The sequence below is a fragment of the Papio anubis genome, chromosome 1, assembly GCF_008728515.1.
Source record: "Papio anubis isolate 15944 chromosome 1, Panubis1.0, whole genome shotgun sequence".
Classification (NCBI taxonomy): domain Eukaryota; kingdom Metazoa; phylum Chordata; class Mammalia; order Primates; family Cercopithecidae; genus Papio; species Papio anubis.
The window spans coordinates 89,622,075-89,645,590 of NC_044976.1; the positions used below are offsets into that span (position 1 = coordinate 89,622,075).

Genomic DNA, 23,516 nt, shown 5'->3' on the forward strand with positions numbered 1-23,516 from the left:
CTGTGAACAGGTCTCAAATCTTTTGACTCTTCAAGGAGACAGACACTGCAACACAGTTTCCTTTTCTAAAATGGCCAGCAGTGGGGCAACCAATGAGATTTAATCTGACATTTTCATTGAACCTGTTGATTGTGAAATAACTGGTTAACTAAAATACAACTTCAAGTTTTGAAAAATTAGCTGATCTCATCTGGATTTCAATGACTTTACACTTTACAAAATTAACATACTGTATTCAAATCAGTAGAAGTAAGTTTATCAAGTCAATATAATGTTTGAATAAACAGCATTAAATATATGGGTTTTTAAGAACTGAGGTATACGATATTTGAAACATCTTAAGGAGCTTAGCTCACTGAGGCTTGAAAATTTTAATGTCTTTAATAAATAAAATATTCAGGCTCTAATCTTTAAAATGAACCAAGGAAAAAGGAATGCTGAATTTCTTTGTAAAAAGTTTTTTATTGATACAATCTTAAAGTGTCTTTAAAGAGTTCTTACCTGAAATCAACTTCCTTTTTACATTCACTGCTTCTAATAAAAAAATCCACCTTTTTATAATTTGAAGAATTTGGTTTTTTTTTTTTCAGAGCAAGTAAAGCATAGCTTCTCAATCTCTGGTGACAGATTTTGTAGTTTTCTTTCTTGAAAATGGTCCTACATTTGAGATAAAAAATAACAATCATTGAAAGTTTAAGCACTTGGGCAAAATTTAAAAGAAAAACAAAGAAGTGCTGCTTCTTACTAGAACTGCATTTCTGGCTTGTTGAGGTAATTTTGTCATGGAGGATGCACTGAACCTGGGCGTAGCAGAATTTGATAAAGAAGTATCTGACATCTCATGTGATGAAACAAAATTAAAAATTAAAATTAATTATTTGTAAAATATGTCAAGAAAAACAAACCATTCTAATTTGGATCATAATGATTTTTGGGGAATATGATCAAAGTTTATCACATTTATCACAAAATACTAATGGAGAACTTGGTATATTTCCTTTCCTTTAGATCAAACCATAATTTATATATCCCAAATTAGGAAAAAATACTATTTTTAAGGGACTATAGAAATAATTATTCAACAATTTTCTTTAAAATTGAGTCTAATGCTTAATTGTCTATTACATAGAACCCTATAAACATTTTCTAAATTCCACTTGCTTAACTTTTAATCTCCTTTCTCTATCCTGGTCTCACTGTAGACATCTCCAGTTATCTTCTTAGATATAACTGTATGCAAGAATTTACTCTGAACCTTCTGTATTAACTCGTTCACTAAAACACATTTATTCTTCATTACCCTATGCCAGATATTATACTAGAAGCTGAGTATGAAGTAATAAAATGTCAGGGAGTTACCATGAAGCAGACAATGAATAAAAGCAAATATATACATAATTATAGATTCTATAATTATAAAAAGAAAATGAACTGGGCAACAGCATAAGAAATAATGGTGTGGAGCCATAAACCCATTTTTAAAAGATGATCATCAATGCATCTCTGATGAGGTAACCATTTAAGTTGACACCTGAAGGATAAAATGTAACAGCCATGTAAGGAGCAATGAGCAGTGTGGGTGGGGACAGGGAAGAACCACATATACTGATAGGATTGGATCATTTTGTCTCTGACTAATAAATATATATACATGGCAAGGAATAAAAAAGTAAAAAGTGTATAAAAGAAAAAGCAGGCCAAGCACAGTGGCTCACACCTGTAATCCCAGCATTTTGGGAGGTTGAGGTGTAAGGACAGCTTGAGTCCAGGAGTTTGAGACCAGCTTAGTAAACATAGCAAGACCTCCGTCTCTAGAAAAAAAAAATTTTTTTTAATTAGCCAGGCATAGTGGTGTGTATGTACCTGTAGTCCCAGCTACTTGAGAGGCTGAGGTGGGAGGATCTTCAGCCCAAGAGGTTGAGGCTGCAGTGAGCCATAATTATGCCACTGTACTCTAACTTAAAAAAATAAAAAAGCAAATCTCCTTTCCATCCCAAATCCTCAGGTCCCACAGGCCTTTTCCCCAGCAGCAACTTCTACACCAGGTTCTCAGAGGCTTCTTGTTAGAATCCATTTTTAAACCCACACATCTTCTGTTGGTCACTTCTAAACTCTTCCAAAATTATTTGTTGTTTTTTAAAGGTGTGGTGCACAAAACTGTTCATGTGCCTTGTTACCTTCCTTCTTGTGATTTATTTACTTTTTGCTTCTCTACACCTACAACTTTGTCTCACTTGGATACTTATATCTGTTTATTCTATGTGACTCAGAGTTTTAACCAATGAAACAAAGTGATAAAAAGACATATTTTAAGCAAATGTTTTAAAAAGCTATTCAATGATCTAAGAATCCTAACATGGAACAAGGGTGGATGAGCTCCTGGTCACTAAAACTGTCTTGGTAGAGGTAGCACGACTACTTGCCAGTGATGTTGAATGGTGATTCAAGGATCCAGTGAGAGGGAGACTAAACAATACTTAAGACCCCCACTTAGCTCTGGAATTCTATGAAAACTATGAGTCTGTGATGCTGATGCTAACGATCAGTAATGGCTAAATAACAGCAAAAATTCCAAGGGATACCACAAACTTAGTATTTTTTTAAAGCAGAGAAATAAATAATCCTTAAGTAGAAAATCAGACCCTGAATAAAAAGCTGTTGGTATTTCTTCTGTTTTGAAAATTTTGGCTTTGGCCATAATTTCTCTCCCTTGACTTCTAATCAAGTCCAATATTTCCCAATGCATTTTGCATTTTTTTGTAAAGACACTTCAAATTGAACATTTATAAAATTATGTTTTCCATTCTAAATCTCTTGTTTCCTATATCCTTAAATAACACCTACCTAGGTGCCATTATTCTTCCCTCTTCCTCAACTATCATATCCTATCAATTGCCACATTGAATCTGCTCTATTTCTGAAATGTTTTAAAAATCCAACCCTACCTCTCTGTTCCTATCACTTCTGCCCTAGTTTAGGCCTCATTATAGTCTGTCTTTCTCATTGGCCACCACGCCTCTGGCAGTCCCACTCCCTATGATTCACTCTGCATACTGCTGCTAGGATGATTTTTTAAATCAAATTGTTTTTCCTGTGCTTAAAATATTTTGGATGATTCCTCACTGCCTACCATACAGGTAAAAACTAGAGGGCCCTAGGACACATCTGGCCTACAGATATTATTATTTGGAGGAGGGTGCCACAGAGTACATCACATTTTTTTGAATTAGTTGTCAAAATTTAAAAATAATAAGATATCACATAAAATTTCAGATTCCTAGCTTTTCTTGAAAAATCAGAATATTTTGTAACACTAGACTCACATTGCCTGCATAGTAACAACTGTTTGGAGCTGAGTAGTGGCTGCTTCCTTTAGATGGGACACTCTGCAGTTGGCCTTGGCCCACCAAATCTTGAAGGTATTTGGGTTTGCGACCCCTGACTGTCTGGGTACAGGACAGGTGTCTAAGCACAGCACTCAAAACCCGTACAATAAGACCTCAGCAACAGAGATTATGCTGTGACCACACATCCCACACTTTACTGATCTTTGAGCATGGGATGCCTTTTCAAGCCTTATCCCTTTACAGATGCTTTCTTATACCTGGAATGCCTATCCGCCTCTGTTCTAGTTGTCAAACTCCTATTCAGTTTTCAAGTCTTGTTAAAAGTGAAGGTTCCTGGGCTCCAGTCCCAGAGACAAAAATTCAGTAGGTCTAATGTGGGGCTCAAGAATGTGCATTTTTAATATGCACCACAAAGTGATTTTGATGCAGGTGGTTTAACAACAGCACTTTGAGAAACACACCTCTAAGATTAAGAGGGTTTAGGTTGGCTAATACCTTTTAGCATCTCTGACATCTAATACCTTGATCTCCATCTCCAACTATGCGTCAAGAGGATATAAAGTTGTATGTATTACAAACCAAAGTTCTAAAACTTGCCTGTTTGACATTTCTCTTTGGAATTTGCTCTTTGACTCTTGAAGGGGTAGCTTACTTGCCCTGGTACTTGAACTCAAAGTGTTTCCAAATCCTATGTGAAGAGATAACATTTTGAAACAAAATGCCAAGAAACAGCTGAATGAGGCTTTTCACAGGTTCTACAATGCTCTCTCCAACAGATATGATCTGGTTAAGGAAGGAATGAATAATTCTCAATCACCTAATTTAATTTGCATAGAAAAATTAGGGGCACAAAGCTAAGGGAGTAAAACTATAAAACATACAGGTTAGCTTATTAGTAACTATACTGAAAGGTCCTCAAGCCACTTGTGTTGTTGTAAAACACATATTTGGTCTTTGACCCCTGTTTCTAACTCTACTGGGTTGGAAGACACCCAGCTGGTATTCACTGTGGAACTGATTGCTTGCTTGGTGTGTGGGGAAAAAACCCAGACATTTGGTCACAGATGTCTTCTGGGCTGATCATGGTGTGAGAGTGAGGAAAAACAGTTTGTGCTTTTCCACTCACCCTCATTATTTATATACTTACATTTTCATTCACATAAATGATCAAGTTGAAGTGCACTCAGTATTTTCAATGGTCTGTTCATAATCATTTAAAGTGCTCTATACATGAGGGAAAATGTCATTTATTGAGACTGATTTTCCCAGTGACAAAGCTATGCCCTCTTAGGACTAAGCAACCTCGAAGGATCAGTACACATTGCCTATTAACTTACAGTACACAATGACATTTAAACTCGAGGTAGGGAACAGTAGTTGTCCAGTGATATACAAAATTGTGCCTAATGACCCTACATCATGGAGATTGTCCTGGCCCATTCTGTGAAGGTGGTCAAATCCTGTTCTTTTCAGAAGCAGTATTAGTTCTCTAGGTAATTCTAAGGCCCCTGAAACAATAACATTTCAACTTCTAACTGCTTCCCTTTGAAATATTCTTTTAAAAACATGAGGTGGGTTATAGTAAGAGGTATCTATAATTGTGGAAATACCAGTCTGCACTGAAAAGGCTGAGGGACTGATTTCTTTCTGTCAGCCCTAATGGGAGACAGTATCTCCATTGCTATCTTGTCACATACTTGCCAAGATTTTCAATTCTCTGTTTTAGTGAAATGGAGTAAATTTGCCTTTCACTCAAAGAGCTAATAAGCCTCATTATTTTGCGGTTGTATATGATTTAAATAGAATTTCTAGTACAGGATAAACTAACCCTTTTTTTCTTATTTATTTATTTACTTCAAGCTGAAAATTTCATATTTCAACTAGAAATAAAAGTTATTTTCTTTGCAAGCAGATGAATAGTTTTAAAAATAAATTTTTTTGTCCTTCACAAATATTAGCAGACCATTTGTGATCTTAGAATGGAGAACAAAATAGTCTGTTTCTGAGAGAAAATTGAATAAACAATTTGAATTGACTTTTACAAGAGATAGGAGCAATAGAATAGAAAGTGCTCATTTGCTACATTATCATCATGGAATAACCTTCATCTCTTCCCTTAAGGGGGAAATGTTCTGTGTAGAAGGGTCACATTTTCAGTTTTGCTAAAAATTACAATCTTAACAAACCAAATCTAACTAAACAAGCACACACAACAAAGGCAAAGAAACTTAGTTCCAGGAGCTGAAATGAAAAATACTCAAAGAATTTCTAATGAAATGATTCCATGCTAAGTATGATTTTACCTGATATTTTTGTCTTCTCAGTATCAGTTGAAAAGCTAGTAACTTCTAAGTTTTCCTCATCAAAATCATCCCGAACTTCATTTCCCAATTCAAAGTTCACATTCAAAACTTCTGAAAATAGAGAATTGCTTTTATCTACATCTGTCAAATTTTGGTTTCCAGATATATTGAGACTTCTGTTGAAGAACACTTTTGAGAGACTTTCTCATTTGAAGTTGTAGAATAGTTATATCTAGAAAAATCTGTTATGTGTATGTATAAAAGACTATAGGTACTTTTTAAACCACAAGCATCGTAGTCTATTGATATATCAAACACATCTTTCAACTACTAAACAGAGTTCTTGAGTAATAGTTTTCAAAAGCATTGTGTCAAGCATTGTTGAATACTGCATTCAGCCAATTCTATTAACTGTATTAAGTTGCACTAAATTTAAGTTTCAATAAATTTTTTAGGCAATTAATTTTTCCTCTTAATTCCCGTATTAGAATAACTCTACTCTAAGATTGGATTATAATAGTTTCTAAAATGGCCTTCCTCCTCCAGATCTTCTCCCTAAAGTTAATTTTCAGTATTGTTATAAAAAGTATTTGTCCAAAATAAATAATATTTATTCTTCTCCTGCTAAAAAATCCTCACTGTTATTCACTGTATATAGTCTGGATTTAGAGCCAAACTACCTAAGTGAAAATTCTACCTTTCTATTAGTTGTGTAGTCTTAGACAAGTAATTCAAACTTCTTGATTCTGCAAAATAAGGCAACAACAGTATCTACCTCAAAAGATTGTTATGGGGGGCTAAATGCCTTTAGTTGCACAGTTTTACATAGTATTGTGGTAATAAATGTTTAATAGCTACCTCTACAAAAAGCGTATGCATATGTATACATATATAAGTTTATTATAATCTTTACTGATGTAAAGGCTATACAGCACACATTTTATAAATAACAATAACATATATGGTATGCTTAAATGTAAATTCCATATATCTAATTGATTCTCATTGAATGTTTTCATTAAGTTTTGCCACTCTTTTATCTGTAGTCAACCTATGGTTGCAAGTGACAAATGAATGTAGCTCTCATGTGAATGTTGTTTGATATTTTTGTTGACTCTAAAAAGTAAGATGAAAGTATTAATAAAACAACAAAGACATCTGTTGGGATTTAACTCATTCACCATTGACTTAAGTAACCTCTTTCCTGAATTAGACAGTAATTTTCAAATACTAGAGGAATATTCTCTCAATTTTTTGTGTTATTCATAATGTAATGGCTACAATAACAACACGTTTGTTTAATCTACATGATTAAATTTTATCCCTCACTTTCTGAATTCTAAATAATAAGCAAAACAATAAATCAAACCCAGATTGGTAGTGTTTGCTGATTCCTATGGTATAAATGTTCCCACCATAACTCATTTCAAGCTATTAATGTGACATAATTGAATAAGTTGGGAAAAAATGCACGACAGCACCCTATTATATAGTATTTCTACCATATAGATAAATAACCTCAGGAACACAGATAACAGTAAAATACAGTAGAATAATTAGGAAGTGATGAGTTTTGAGTATTGTTGCCTTTGTTTTTAACATAATTTAATTCAACGTTTATGTAATTAAATTTTTAATAATGGCTGAAAGATTCTTGAAAATTTAATAATCACCTCTCATAAGTCAGTATAAACTTGCTCCAGCATATCACTGAGTTTCCTCCACTTTAAGTATCCTCCATCAATTGATTTCTTCACCTGTCCAAACCCTTCTTTATTCTTCAACTGTACCTATAACTACAGTTCACATTATTCTACTTTTGTATGTTGATTTGCACACACTGAGACACACAATGTACTAAAAATGGAAGTTTGTACAGAGTGCAATGGGAATGCAGAGGAAGGAGGATCTAAACCTACAATGGAAGTGAGACATACTCTTCCTAGGGGATACCACATGACAGACTCCTGAGGTGATAGCATATGAAGGAAGAGTAGTTGAAATTTCAGCTTGATAGAGCTGTGGTTGTGAGGCAGGGCAAGAGGACAGGGAACCTATGCCATGAAGGGAAAACACCATGTAAAAGACACAGCAATATGAGAGAACCGAGAATTTTGGGAGAACTGTAAGTTTTCAGGATTTCTGGAGCACAAAGTAGGAGAAGGAAGGATCCACTGTGTCTGCACAGGTAGTTAAATGCTAGATCATGCTGAAGCTTATTTGCCATATTGAGGAGATTTTTTGGTTTTGTTTTGTTTTTTTCTTACAGGCAAAGGATAACTATTGAAGATGTTTCAGCAGAAGGTTTACACAACCAGATATGTCTGTTAGATCACCTGGTATATTATGGATTGAAGGATAATGAGACTGAAAGCAGAGAGAAAAGTAAGTTATTGCAGTAAATGAGAGACAATGAATGCTTAAGCTAGAGTATCAGCAGAAAGGATAGAGAGGAAATAACAAATGTAAGAGATGTGCAGGAGGCAAAATAATTAAGATTTGGTGATTATTTACACATGGGGTGAGCCATTTAGAAGGACACTTTTTCTGCCTTTAGCAGCTTAACAAAGAAAAGAGTTCATTCACCGAGCTAAGGAAAAAAGAGAAGGTGCAGAGTGAGGTACAAAGAAGACAGAGTTCAGATGCTGACATGTCTGATATGTTAACTGTTAGGTGGATATGTCCAGGAAGGTGATTATATAGATGAATTTGGAGTTAGAAAGAAAGATCTAGATGGGAGATACAGACTTAGAAATTATCAAAACATAGTGATTAAAGACACAGGCTTGGGTGATATTGTATAGGAAAAGTTTTTGAAGTGAGAAGAATAAAAAGAAAAAAGAATGCTTTTGCAACATCAACAGGAAGAAAAGCCCATGCAGCCTAAGAGGTAACAGGAGACCAATATAATGGTTTAATTGAAACCAAAGAGAGATTTCCAAAAGAAAGACCAGAAGTATCAACTACTACAGAGGTCAAAGAGAGTAACAGTTGAAAATAGTTCACTGAATTCAGAACTTAGAAAGTCACTAAATGGCCTGAACAAAAACAGTTTCAAAGGAGTTACACAGAGAAAACCCAAATTTTATTGAATAAAGAGGAACTAGGGTATAACGAAGTGATGAGCATACTGAGTGTCAATTGCTCTTTCAATTAATTTTTGTTGTGATGAGATAGAGGGTATGGGGACTCTAGAATTCTGGTTTTTGTCTGCCTGGTATGCTTTCCCTTCTTTTAGTGGGAGTACCCTCCCTTTCCTTTGAAGAAACTACTTCTACAATTCCACTGGATCCTAGTAAGGCCATTTTTCATGGTGCCCTGCCTTCTCTGGGGCCACAGGTATACAATGACCCAATCCTCAGGTTACTGGGATTGATCAAGTGATAAACACATGACTCAAATGAGGCCATTTACAATGAGTTCTGGTCTGCCAAAACTAACAGGGAAGTCTACCTTTTTCCACTGAGGCTGCTAAACTGCTAAGATGAAAGTTAGGGGATACCTGCCATGTGAGAAACCCTATTTAAAAAGTAAAGCCAAGTAGCAACAGGCATAGCTAAAAGATTGAGAGAAAGCCAGAGGCATGAGTGCCTTGATTTAGCCAGAATTAGGCCAGATACTTTTCAGTTTACTTGAGACAATTGGTTCCTTTTCTTGTGCTTAAGTCATTTTGAGTAGAATTGTTATCATTTATAATAAAAAAAGTCATGACCAGCTAGATGAGGACATGAAGCTGAAGAAGGAAGAGACTTCAGCATATTTATATGCTAAAGGGAAAGACACAGTGGAGAGGAAACAATGAAAATATGGGAAAGAGGAGATGGATAATGATCTTCTAAAGTCCCAGGGAAAGCAGGATTAGATAGAATTAAGATTACAGGAGGAGAGATACGCCTCGAGTGGAAGAAAAGATAATTTTTCTTTTAAGACAAATAGATGGTTACAGATGGATGCAGAGACAGGGAAATATATAGTTGGGTGGGGCGAAAAGCTGAAAGAGTTCATATACTACTATTGGTTCAATTTGCAATTCTCTACTGATAACTAAAAGTCAATATCACTTTATAGAAATGGCACTGGGCTGGGAATCAAAAGATATGCAATCTATTTCTGGCCTTGCCATTAATTAGATATGAAATTTTGGGGCAAGTCATTTAATCTCTTGGAGTCTTGGCTTCTTTCACTATAAAATGAGAAACTGCACAAGGTCCCTTCCAATTTAAGTCTTATGATTCAACATGCTTTCTTATATAATTTTTGACATTTTTTCTTCTTCCCTTTTTGAAATTGGAATACAGAAGATAAAAACTGCCGTGCTTTTCAAAAACATTCTCAAAAGCAGTATTTGAATACATTTAAAGTATGTTTTGCCACCAAAGACTAATATGTGAAAAATATAATAAACATACTCAATTAACTGTTACTAACAGTACCAGAAACTATAACAGCTTTACATGCATTATCTCATTTAATCCCCAAACCCCTAAAATATAACCAGATGAAGAATTTAGACAAAGTGGTTAAGTAGACTATGAAAGGTTACACTAAATGTCAGAGCTAGGACTTGGACAGATTGTTTTCAGATCTTGTGAACTTAACTACTACACCATACAGCTCCTTTTTTTAAAAAAAGTGGCCCACTCGATAAAACAGGGATACAGTTATTATTGGGTGTTAAGGTATCTAGATGAGGCTTTAATATCATACTATAAATTGGATTTGGAATAGTTAGTGGGAAATAAAAGGAGGAAAACCATGTAAATAGAACACAAAAGTAAGCAGAGAGAAGGATAGATAAGCTCTTGTGTGCAGAAGGACAGGTAGTAGAGTAGTAGGATAAGGAAGGAGTAAGTTAGAGGGCTAGATGTTGAACAAAGATAAATATAAGAAGCTTGACAATTTTATACTTCCTATCCACTTTGTAATGATATCCAGGCTTTGAATAAGTTGGATAAATGCTCTGATTCTCCAGGTGAGATTAGGAACTTTTCTTGATCTCATTATTGGGCCTAATAGGTGCCATGGTATCATAAGAGGTAGTGAATACTCCAGTCCTTGCTTCTGTAAAATCTTAAATTATGACTAGAGGAAAAAAAGTTACAACATGAAGAAAAAAAAATGATAGCATGAAGACAAGAATGTCAACAGAAGCCAATGCCAAACACATGAAATGATTTTCAGAAAACCCCAAGCTTACCATTTCTACATACAGCTACTTGAAGATGGATAGGACTGTCTCATGTTTTAACAGACTGCTATTAACAGCATTATTCAGGGAAATTATGCTCTATTAATTGCAGGAACCAGAGTAATGATGAACCAGGCAGTGTTGAATTTATATGTATTATCTCATTAATTAAATGACAGACAGATAAAAAAGCAAATCTAGATTACAAACTAGCTATATCCCACAACCTAAGTTATATTCTCATACTAACATAGAATTGTAAGAATCATAGGTTTAAGAATTGGAGAGATATTAAAGGTCACCCAGTTCAATACCTTCATCTTAAAGTTAAGACTAAAGCCCAAAGAGATTAAATAACTTGCCCAAGGTCACATTGATATTTTGTAAAACTAGACTAGTTTTATAAACATAAAATTATTTTAAATAATTCTAACAATATATGAAGGTAATCATTCAGTATGTTAATACTCTATATACTCAAGGATGCCTTATTGGCTCAGATTTTCCTCATAGTATCTTTAAATTAAAATAGCATTATGTAGGAAAGAGATTTTTTTAAAAAAAATAGAGTAAGACCATCTGAATAACAGACCTAAGAATTTGAAAATGATTCCGTAATCTAAGAGAAAAATGTTGCCAAGTTAATAATTACAATAATTTCAGATGCTGGTGTTTCAATAACACTACTTGTCAATTCAAAGTAGTAATAAGCCATTTACTCTCTCAAGTAAGTATCAATGGTAATTTACCTTTGTCTTGATATTCAGATGGTTCTTGTCTAACTTTTCCATAGATTTCAGGCTGATCCCACTGCTCCATTATAGGAAATTCAGATATGTTTAAATATTCTGACCTTTATAAAGATAAAACCATAAAAAGTTAAAGAAAATATGAAAATTAATCTAAGCCTGAAAACTATTTATTCATATAAATAAAAATAATGATTTATTCATTTAACACTTCTATGAAAAACTAGACCCAGCCTGGGTAGCAAATAAACAGGTGTTTAATGGAAGTGACCAATGCTTAGTCTTCTTTGCATGCCCTTAGTTAGATAACAAAAGCCACGATCTCTAGAAGTACTGCTGGTATCTATTCCAATGAGTCAGTTCCTGTTCTGTACTAGTTGTTAAATATATTGAATGTCATTCCTGCATATAGAATGCCCTTATCTGGAAGGGAAATTACATATATGATTGTCCTGTAGGCATCATGATATAGGAAAAGAATACTGAGTTACCATCTGAGGCCTTCTGCTTGCTAACTAGGAATATGAACTTCAGTTTTTCCATCTATACAATAGGACAAAAAAATACCTCATTTTATGGCCATGTTGTTGTTTAAGTCAGAAAATATAATGCACGAATGTATAATTTTTGTATTATAAATCTGAGATATTATTAGCATGGACTGAGCTTCTAAATGGAAAGGTTAGACTTTGTATGCCAACATCATTTCCACTTTTAAAGTATACTCTTGTCACTTAGTTTATATTCCCTATAAAGAGAGAACCTAAGGGAATGACATAGGAGAGGTAGTTTCCCGGGGAAGAGATGATTTAATGAGTGTTATTTCATAACTGTAGAGTTCTAAATAAATTTGGGGTATCAAAGATAATGAAACCATTATGATGTTATTGCTTCATTATGGAACTAAACGATAACTGTGATTTGATGGTAGCCAGTGACTATCTTTCCCTGAATAAATGGTTACCTGCAGGAACAGAGTTTATGATAAATATTTTACCTTAGATATTAACATTATATGTGTACCTCGATATACTAGGAAGGGAAGGTTTTGGAGTAAAACCAAACTCTTTAAGGTCCACACTTTGAGATTTACTCATCTGTATCTATTAATGAAACAAATATAAGTTCAAGTATCAGTATAAGTTCAAGTATCAGTTTCACATCAATAACTTGTAACACATGAGCCAAACAACAAAATTCCTGGTGGTACATAAAGTCCCCAAATCAATGAATTAGGAGAAACTCAGGTTAGTTCTTGACTCGAATATTTCACTCAAGCCCTTCTTAAATGTTGGCAATTTTTTTTTTTTTTTTTTTTTTTTTGAGATGCAGCTTTGTTCTTTTGCCCAGGCTGGAGTGCAGTGGTGTAATCTCAGCTCACTGCAACCTCTGTCTCCCGTTCAGGCAATTCGCTGCCTCAGCCTCTCAAGTAGCTGGCATTATAGTCATCCACCACCACACCTGGCTAATTTTTGTATTTTTAGTAGAGACGGGGTTGCACTATGTTGGCCAGGCTGGTCTCAAACTCCTGACCTTGTGATCCACCAGCCTCGGCCTCCCAAAGTGCTGGGATTACAGGCGTAAGCCACCACGTCTGGCCTAAATGTTGGCATTCTTCATGGTTCTTTACTAGGTCTCTTGTTACACTACACTTTCTCTTTATTTATTTATTTTTTATTAATATTATACTTTAAGTTCTAGGGTACATGTGCATAACGTGCAGGTTTGTTACATATGTATACTTGTGCCATGTTGGTGTGCTACACCCATCAACTCGTCAGCACCCATCAACTCGTCATTTACATCAGGTATAACTCCCAATGCAATCCCTCCCCCCACCCCCTCCCCATGATAGGCCCCGGTGTGTGATGTTCCCCTTCCTGAGTCCAAGTGATCTCATTGTTCAGTTCCCACCTATGAGTGAGAACATGCGGTGTTTGGTTTTCTGTTCTTGCGATAGTTTGCTAAGAATGATGGTTTCCAGCTGCATCCATGTCCCTACAAAGGACACAAACTCATCCTTTTTTATGGCTGCATAGTATTCCACGGTGTATATGTGCCACATTTTCTTAATCCAGTCTGTCACTGATGGACATTTGGGTTGATTCCAAGTCTTTGCTATTGTGAATAGTGCCACAATAAACATACGTGTGCATGTGTCTTTATAGCAGCATGATTTATAATCCTTTGGGTATATACCCAGTAATGGGATGGCTGGGTCATATGGTACATCTAGTTCTAGATCCTTGAGGAATCGCCATACTGTTTTCCATAATGGTTGAACTAGTTTACAATCCCACCAACAGTGTAAAAGTGTTCCTATTTCTCCACATCCTCTCCAGCACCTGTTGTTTCCTGACTTTTTAATGATCGCCATCCTAACTGGTGTGAGATGGTATCTCATTGTGGTTTTGATTTGCATTTCTCTGATGGCCAGTGATGATGAGCATTTTTTCATGTGTCTGTTGGCTGTATGAATGTCTTCTTTTGAGAAATGTCTGTTCATATCCTTTGCCCACTTTTTGATGGGGTTGTTTATTTTTTTCTTGTCAATTTGTCTGAGTTCTTTGTAGGTTCTGGATATTAGCCCTTTGTCAGATGAGTAGATTGCAAACATTTTCTCCCATTCTGTAGGTTGCCTGTTCACTCTGATGGTAGTTTCTTTTGCTGTGCAGAAGCTCTTTAGTTTAATTAGATCCCATTTGTCAATTTTGGCTTTTGCTGCCATTGCTTTTGGTGTTTTAGACATGAAGTCTTTGCCCATGCCTATGTCCTGAATGGTACTACCTAGGTTTTCCTCTAGGATTTTTATGGTATTAGGTCTAACATTTAAGTCTCTAATCCATCTTGAATTAATTTTCGTATAAGGAGTAAGGAAAGGATCCAGTTTCAGCTTTCTACTTATGGCTAGCCAATTTTCCCAGCACCATTTATTAAATAGGGAATCCTTTCCCCATTTCTTGTTTCTCTCAGGTTTGTCAAAGATCAGATGGCTGTAGATGTGTGGCATTATTTCTGAGGACTCTGTTCTGTTCCATTGGTCTATATCTCTGTTTTGGTACCAGTACCATGCTGTTTTGGTTACTGTAGCCTTGTAGTATAGTTTGAAGTCAGGTAGCGTGATGCCTCCAGCTTTGTTCTTTTGACTTAGGATTATCTTGGAGATGCCGGCTCTTTTTTGGTTCCATATGAACTTTAAAGCAGTTTTTTCCAATTCTGTGAAGAAACTCATTGGTAGCTTGATGGAGATGGCATTGAATCTATAAATAACCTTGGGCAGTATGGCCATTTTCACGATATGGATTCTTCCTATCCATGAGCATGATATGGTCTTCCATTTATTTGTGTCCTCTTTTATTTCACTGAGCAGTGGTTTGTAGTTCTCCTTGAAGAGGTCCTCTACATCCCTTGTCAGTTGGATTCCTAGGTATTTTATTCTCTTTGAAGCAATTGTGAATGGAAGTTCATTCATGATTTGGCTCTCTGTTTTTCTGTTACTGGTGTATAAGAATGCTTGTGATTTTTGCACATTAATTTTGTATCCTGAGACTTTGCTGAAGTTGCTTATCAGCTTAAGGAGATTTTGGGCTGAGACGATGGGGTTTTCTAAATATACAATCATGTCATCTGCAAACAGGGACAATTTGACTTCTTCTTTTCCTAACTGAATATCCTTTATTTCTTTCTCTTGCCTGATTGCCCTAGCCAGAACTTCTGACACTATGTTGAATAGGAGTGGTGAGAGAGGGCATCCCTGTCTTGTGCCAGTTTTCAAATGGAATTTTTCCAGTTTTTGCCCATTCAGTATGATATTGGCTGTGGGTCTGTCATAAATAGCTCTTATTATTTTGAGGTACGTTCCATCAATACCGAATTTATTGAGAATTTTTAGCATGAAGGGCTGTTGAATTTTGTCAAAGGCCTTTTCTGCATCTATTGAGATAATCATGTGGTTCTTGTCTTTGGTTCTGTTTATATGCTGGATTATGTTTATTGATTTGCGAATGTTGAACCAGCCTTGTATCCCAGGGATGAAGCCCACTTGATCATGGTGTATAAGCTTTTTGATGTGTTGTTGAATCCGGTTTGCCAGTATTTTATTGAGGATTTTTGCATCGATGTTCATCAGGGATATTGGTCTAAAATTCTCTTTTTTTGTTGTGTCTCTGCCAGGCTTTGGTATCAGGATGATGTTGGCCTCATAAAATGAGTTAGGGAGGATTCCCTCTTTTTCTATTGATTGGAATAGTTTCAGAAGGAATGGTACCAGCTCCTCCTTGTACCTCTGGTAGAATTCAGCTGGGAATCCATCTGGTCCTGGACTTTTTTTGGTTGGTAGGCTATTAATTATTGCCTCAATTTCAGAGCCTGCTATTGGTCTATTCAGGGATTCAACTTCTTCCTGGTTTAGTCTTGGAAGAGTGTAAGTGTCCAGGAAATTATCCCTTTCTTCTAGATTTTCCAGTTTATTTGTGTAGAGGTGTTTATAGTATTCTCTGATGGTAGTTTGTATTTCTGTGGGCTCGGTGGTGATATCCCCTTTATCATTTTTTATTGCGTCTATTTGATTCTTCTCTCTTTTCTTCTTTATTAGTCTGGCTAGTGGTCTGTCAATTTTGTTGATCTTTTCAAAAAACCAACTCCTGGATTCATTGATTTTTTGGAAGGTTTTTCGTGTCTCTATCTCCTTCAGTTCTGCTCTGATCTTAGTTATTTCTTCCCTTCTGCTAGCTTTTGAATGTGTTTGCTCTTGCTTCTCTAGTTATTTTAATTGTGATGTTAGAGTGTCCATTTTAGATCTTTCCTGCTTTCTCTTGTGGGCATTAAGTGCTATAAATTTTCCTCTACACACTGCTTTAAATGTGTCCCAGAGATTCTGGTATGTTGTATCTTTGTTCTCATTGGTTTCAAAGAACATCTTTATTTCTGCCTTCATTTCGTTATGTACCCAGTAGTCATTCAGGAGCAGGTTGTTCAGTTTCCATGTAGTTGAGCGGTTTTGATTGAGTTTCTTAGTCTTGAGTTCTAGTTTGATTGCACTGTGGTCTGAGAGACAGTTTGTTATAATTTCTGTTCTTGTACATTTGCTGAGGAGTGCTTTACTTCCAATTATGTGGTCAATTTTGGAGTAAGTGCGATGTGGTGCTGAGAAGAATGTACACTCTGTTGATTTGGGGTGGAGAGTTCTATAGATGTCTATTAGGTCTGCTTGCTGCAGAGATGAGTTCAATTCCTGGATATCCTTGTTATCTTTCTGTCTCGTTGATCTGTCTAATGTTGACAGTGAAGTGTTGAAGTCTCCCATTATTATTGTATGGGAGTCTAAGTCTCTTTGTAAGTCTCTAAGGACTTGCTTTATGAATCTGGGTGCTCCTGTATTGGGTGCATATATATTTAGAATAGTTAGCTCTTCCTGTTGAATTGATCCCTTTACCATTATGTAATGGCCTTCTTTGTCTCTTTTGATCTTTGATGGTTTAAAGTCTGTTTTATCAGAGACTAGGATTGCAACCCCTGCTTTTTTTTGTTCTCCATTTGCTTGGTAAATCTTCCTCCATCCCTTTATTTTGAGCCTATGTATGTCTCTGCGTGTGAGATGGGTCTCCTGAATACAGCAGACTGATGGGTCTTGAGTCTTTATCCAGTTTGCCAGTCTGTGTCTTTTAATTGGAGCATTTAGTCTGTTTACATTTAAGGTTAGTATTGTTATGTGTGAACTTGATCCTGCCATTATGATATTAACTGGTTATTTTGCTCGTTAGTTGATGTAGTTTCTTCCTAGCCTCGATGGTCTTTACATTTTGGCATGTTTTTGCAATGGCTGGTACCGGTTGTTCCTTTCCATGTTGAGTGCTTCCTTCAGGGTCTCTTGTAAGGCAGGCCTAGTGGTGACAAAATCTCTAAGCATTTGCTTATCTGTAAAGGATTTTATTTCTCCTTCACTTATGAAACTTAGTTTGGCTGGATATGAAATTCTGGGTTGAAAATTCTTTGCTTTAAAAATGTTGAATATTGGCCCCCACTCTCTTCTGGCTTGGAGAGTTTCTGCCGAGAGATCTGCTGTGAGTCTGATGGGCTTCCCTTTGTGGGTAACCCGACCTTTCTCTCTGGCTGCCCTTAAGATTTTTTCCTTCATTTCAACTTTGGTGAATCTGGCAATTATGTGTCTTGGAGTTGCTCTTCTCGAGGAGTATCTTTGTGGCGTTCTCTGTATTTCCTGGATTTGAATGTTGGCCTGCCCTACTAGGTTGGGGAAGTTCTCCTGGATGATATCCTGAAGAGTGTTTTCCAACTTGGTTCCATTTTCCCCCTCACTTTCAGGCACCCCAATCAGACGTAGATTTGGTCTTTTTACATAATTCCATACTTCTTGCAGGCTTTGTTCATTTCTTTTTCTTCTTTTTTCTTTTGGTTTCTCTTCTCGCTTCATTTCATTCATTTGATACTCAATCGCTGATACTCTTTCTTCCAGTTGATCAAGTCGGTTACTGAAGCTTGTGCATTTGTCACGTATTTCTCGTGTCATGGTTTTCATCTCTTTCATTTCGTTTAGGACCTTCTCTGCATTAATTACTCTTGCTATCAATTCTTCCACTTTTTTTCAAGATTTTTAGTTTCTTTGCGCTGGGTACGTAATTCCTCCTTTAGCTCTGAGAAGTTTGATAGACTGAAGCCTTCTTCTCTCATCTCGTCAAAGTCATTCGCCCAGCTTTGATCCGTTGCTGGCTTATGAGCTGCTTCCCTGCCGGGGAGAGGCCTATTTTTGAATTTCCAGCTTTCTGCCCTGCTTTTCCCCATCTTTGTGGTTTTATCTGCCTCTGGTCTTTGGATGATGGTGACTTAACCGATGGGTTTTATGTAGGTGTCCTTCCCTGTTTCCATGTTTTCTCTAACAGTCAGGACCCTCAGCTGTAGGTCTGTTGAGATTGCTTTGAGGTCCACTCCAGACCCTGTTTGCTCTGCATCAGCAGAGGCTGCAGAAGATAGAATATTAAGCGAACAGCGAGTGTACCTGTCTGATTCTGCTTGAAGCTTCCTCTCAGGGTGTACTCCGCCTGTGAGGTGTGGGTGTCAGACTGCCCCAGTGGGGATGTCTCCCAGTTAGGCTACTCAGGGGTCAGGGACTCACTTGAGCAGGCAGTCTGTCCGTTCTCGTGATCTCAACCTCCGTGTTGGGAGATCCACTGCCTGTGCCGTCAGACAGAGTCAAGCAGAATCTGCAGAGGTTTCTGCTGCTTGTTGTTGCTTACTGTGCCCCTGGTCCCCTTCAGAGGTGAGTCTACAGAGACAGGCAGGTTTTCTGAGCTGTGAGCCTGGCACCCACCGAACTTCCCATAGGCTTTGTTTACCTACTGGCCTCAGCAATGGCGTGCCTCTCCCCAGCCTTTCTGCTGCTGCTTTGAGGTTAGATCGCGAGACTGCTGTGCTAGCAATGAGGAGGCTCCGTGGGTATGGGACCCTCCCCAGCCAGGTGTGGGACAATCTCCTGGTGTGCCTGTTTGCTTAAAGGGCAGTATTGGGGTGGGAGTTACCTGATTTTCCAGGTGTTGTGTGTCTCAGTTCCCCTGGCTAGGTAAAGGGATTCCCTTCCCCCTTGTGCTTCCCAGGTGAGGCGATGCCTCGCCCTGCTTCAGCTCTTGCTGGTCGGGCTATAGCAGCTGACCAGCACCGATTGTCCGGCACTCCCTAGTGAGATGAACCCAGTACCTCAGTTGAAAATGAAAAATCACCGGTCTTCTGTGTCGCTCGCGCTGGGAGTTGGAGACTGGAGCTGTTCCTATTCGGCCATCTTGCTCCGCCCCCCCACACTACACTTTCTCAATCAAAGTTCTCATTTATTCCTGTGGTTTCAATTGTCATCTACATGTGAATGACTCTCAAGTCTCTACTTCTAGCTCAGCTCTCCTGATTTTCAAACAGTTGTATCCAACTGTCTGTAGGACATCTTTATCTAGATATCTTGCAGGCCCTCTAAATTCAGTGTTTCCCAAGTTGAACTTATCCTGTTCCCTATTCCAGCAAACTTGCTTTTCCTTCAGAATATCTACCCAAACGAGGCCCTACTTTTCTCCCAGTTGCTAATGTCGGAAAGCTGGGCATCATTTTTGACTGCTCCTTCTACTTTGTCTCTTATAACCAATGAAGTAGCAAGGTAGCGATTCTACCTCTGAAAAATAATTTAACCTAGTCACTTCTCTCCATTGCTATTGCCACTACCCTAAACTAGGCCATTATTTTGCTTAGATTATTATAAAAACCACCTAATGAGTCCCTTTGTTCCTATTCTATCATCCTCTAATCCCTTTTCTACATTGCAGTCAGAGTGACCTTTATAAAATACAATTTTGATCATGTCACTGGTTAAAACCTTTCATTGGCTTCTCAGTACTTTCATGATAAAGTCTAATTCCTTAAAATAGCAAAAAGGTCTGCATGATCTAGCTCCTACTTGCCTCTTCAGCCTCATCTCTCTCTACTCCTTTACTTGTAATTGAACTCTAGACATACTGTATTACTGATAAAGAGTTTATTTAAAGATCTCTCCCTCTCTTTCTTTATTACCTCTGGACCTTTGTATAATCTCTATGCCTGGAATATTTAGCTATCTCTTCCTACTGTCATTCTGGTGCCTGCCCCTCCATCCTTGGCCTATCCTTCAGGTCTCAATCACATCTATTAGGAATCCTTTCTTAGTCCATCAAATGTGGATTGAGTACATTTTCTATCTAAACTTAAGTGTGTTGTACTTCTGTCACAGAATCACTCATCACACTGTATTAAAAAAGCATGTTTACTTATTTGTATTTCTCACTCAACTACAAATTCTATGATTAGGAATAAGACTGTCTTATTCATCACTATATCTTAGCACTTTGGCATATTCTTGGTGCTTAATGAAGATGAAAGGAAAGAAGAAAGATTTAGAAAAAAAAAAGGAAGGAAGAAAGAGAAGATGGATTATGAATAATGGTAATATTCTTAGTCAAGTCCACAAGTAATTCTAAAGTACACTGTGGATACCTACCTAATTGATAGACAGAACAAAGAATATTTATATACATTAAATTACAGAACAAAGGGAAAATGTTATTAAAACTAACCTTCAGACGTTTAACTGTAGGAACAGATGAAACAGCGTTCCTGTTTCTTAAATCAGATAAATATGAAGAAATTGTTGACTCTTTAATTTCTCACTTCTGTGCAATTCCAATTTTACCTATGAAAAGAAGCTTCAGATTCTTTAGGTTACACTTCAGATTTTATTCTTATAAAGTCAAATTTCTTTAAATTTTCGAATCTAGTATTTACCTTTTTATGTTGCCCACAAAAGAGAGAAAATTATTTGAGTTATTAAGTTGCATAATATAAATATCATACATAGATAATTAGGATGTCATTACTATCCACCAAAGACCTTTCAATTCTGAACACTTGAAATAAACTTGTTTTAAGGAACTCACAGCAGTTATGTCCACATGTATGTTTACTTTTACAAGGATGATTGCATTCTCGGTTCCCAGGTTTTTTGCTGGCAGTCATTCCTAAATTAATATAGGAAAAACAAACCTATTTGTCAGTGCATTTATTATTGTTAATTCAATATAATTAATTTTTATCCAGTTTCCTTCCTTTCAGACAATACAAAAATATTGATTTTTATACTTCCTCAAGAGTTTTGTAATCCACGTAATTTTTTTTTTAAATAAAGAGATGGGGTCTTGCTATGTTGCCTAGGCTGGAGTGCCGTGGCTATTCACAGACATGATAATTAGTACTACAGTCTCAATCTCCTCGGCTCAAGAGATCCTGCTGCTTCAGCCTTCCAAGTAACTGGGACTACAGGCAATTACCACCATGCCTGGTAATTTTTAAAACATATTTTCGATAAGTTAGTCCCTGCCCCACTATTAGTCCCAACAAGAAACACTGAGCCACCTACAAGCTTCTCTCGACCTCCCTGATGTGTATAACCTCCCTGGTGTGTGTTGTGTGTGTGTGTGCGCGCGCGCACGTGCGCGCGTGTATATATACACAGGCACTATATATATATAGACTATATATATAGACACACACAGACATATATATATAGTTTAATACTCTCAACCTGCATGGTATATATTTTCTATGTATGTATGTGTGTGTATATATATAAAACATTTTATATATATAATGTTAATAGGGTCAAATCTGGCCACATATCAGTAACTTTTATACTAAATGAGGTAAGAATGAGGGTGGAGTTTAAAAACACTTCTGCTGCTTTGTACTTAAGCCTGAAAAACCTGGAAAGAAGCAAACATCATGGCATTTTGATGGTACTGCTGACAGAAGTTAGTAAACAGGATGTAATACATACTTAATAAATATTGGAAATAAATGCTTTAGGGATCTAATAAATTTGCTATATGAATTCACAGAAAAGAGAGATTATTTCCATCTTGACTCCTCTTAGAATTAACATATCCAAATATATAGTTTATTCTTCATTTATTATATTTTAAATCAGTTTTTCTTGATCTTAGCTCTCACTAGTAGCACAGGGAAGGAGAGAGATGTTTGAACTGGTCCTTGAAGGACAGACAGAAATATGAACATGAGAATGAGACCAAAGGAAGACATTCCAGATGGAGGGCATAATACCCAAAGGCAGCAAATCACAGATTGTAAGAGCTGAAATCAGCTTATTTTTGCTGGAGCATAGATTTTAAGTGACCCAGAAATGTTGGAGATAGTGGAGAGCTTGAAAATCTTTACAACATTTCTTGGTCCTTTACTCTTCATTTTCAGCACCATTGTTCAATCAAGCTTTTCCAAGTCATGGCACATCTAGACAGTGATAATATACATACTGCAGCCTAGGGTAAATGGATGAGGCTGCTCAACATATGAGGCAATGGCTGGTCTTTAGGGCTGAACAGATCAATGTATTGGGTACTGATGAAGTAAAAAGAAAACACCTGGCGGCTGGAAGCTGACAGCTAAACCACAGTATTTCCAATTGAGCAAACAATTGTGAGAATATAAATACCCAGATAAGGCCACTCTGTGACCATAGTAGAAGAAGACAGAGATAAGACTACCATATAAATATTTCTAAAACTAGAGAAAAGAATTCTCAAGAACCATAAAAAATAATGAAACATCCCCCTCTTCTGGCTAACACAGATGACTACTATTTTTTAAATCCTCTCATTTCCAAAATAAAATGTACCAAAATACCCAATACCTCACTTCCTGAGGGCATCCAATCTAGAACTGACCTCTGCTTTCCCTAAACCTTCCCAAGAGTCACCCAGCACAAGCTGAAATCCTATAATAAGATTCTGAAATCCTGTAAGAAGAAAATCCTCCCGGCTCCCTGAGATGACTCACAGTTCTGTTGCTATGGATCTCTCCCTTGCTGCAGTATATTAAATAAACCTAACGTTCCTCAAACACAAGTGTGTTCCTCTTAGGCACTGACTGAAAGGCTTTGACATTAAACTTTGTAAGGTGTGTCATGACTTACTGCTTCAGGTGTTTTGTCCCAAGTCATGATCCCGTTACCTCTCACTTAGATTAGAACTGGTTTCTTGAATCCAGTCCTCCATGCTACAATTTATTCTACACATTGTTGCCTATTTAATGCTTTTAAAGTTCAATGCTGATCAGATCAATTTGCCCACTTAGAAACGTGAGTTACTTCCTACTGCAAACAAAATCAATTCCATCTTCAAGGCCCTGCATGATCCAATTCTAGCTTCCCTTCCTGGGACCCTACATCCATCAAAACACATTCAACTGCCATTCTTCAAATAGTCCCATGCCTTTCTATAACTGTAGCTTTGATATTATCTCTTGTCTTAGAAGACCCTCACTTCCTTGCCCAACAGCTGCCTACCAACCTGCAAGTCTGACTCAAATGGGACCTCTGTGTTGGAGGTCTATG

At 36.8% G+C, this 23,516-nt stretch overlaps 1 pseudogene; it reads right to left on the reverse strand.

The window, feature by feature from the left end:
* Positions 1–306: 306 nt before the first annotated feature.
* LOC101026724 lies at positions 307–23,123 on the reverse strand (annotated as a pseudogene).
* Positions 23,124–23,516: the final 393 nt, after the last annotated feature.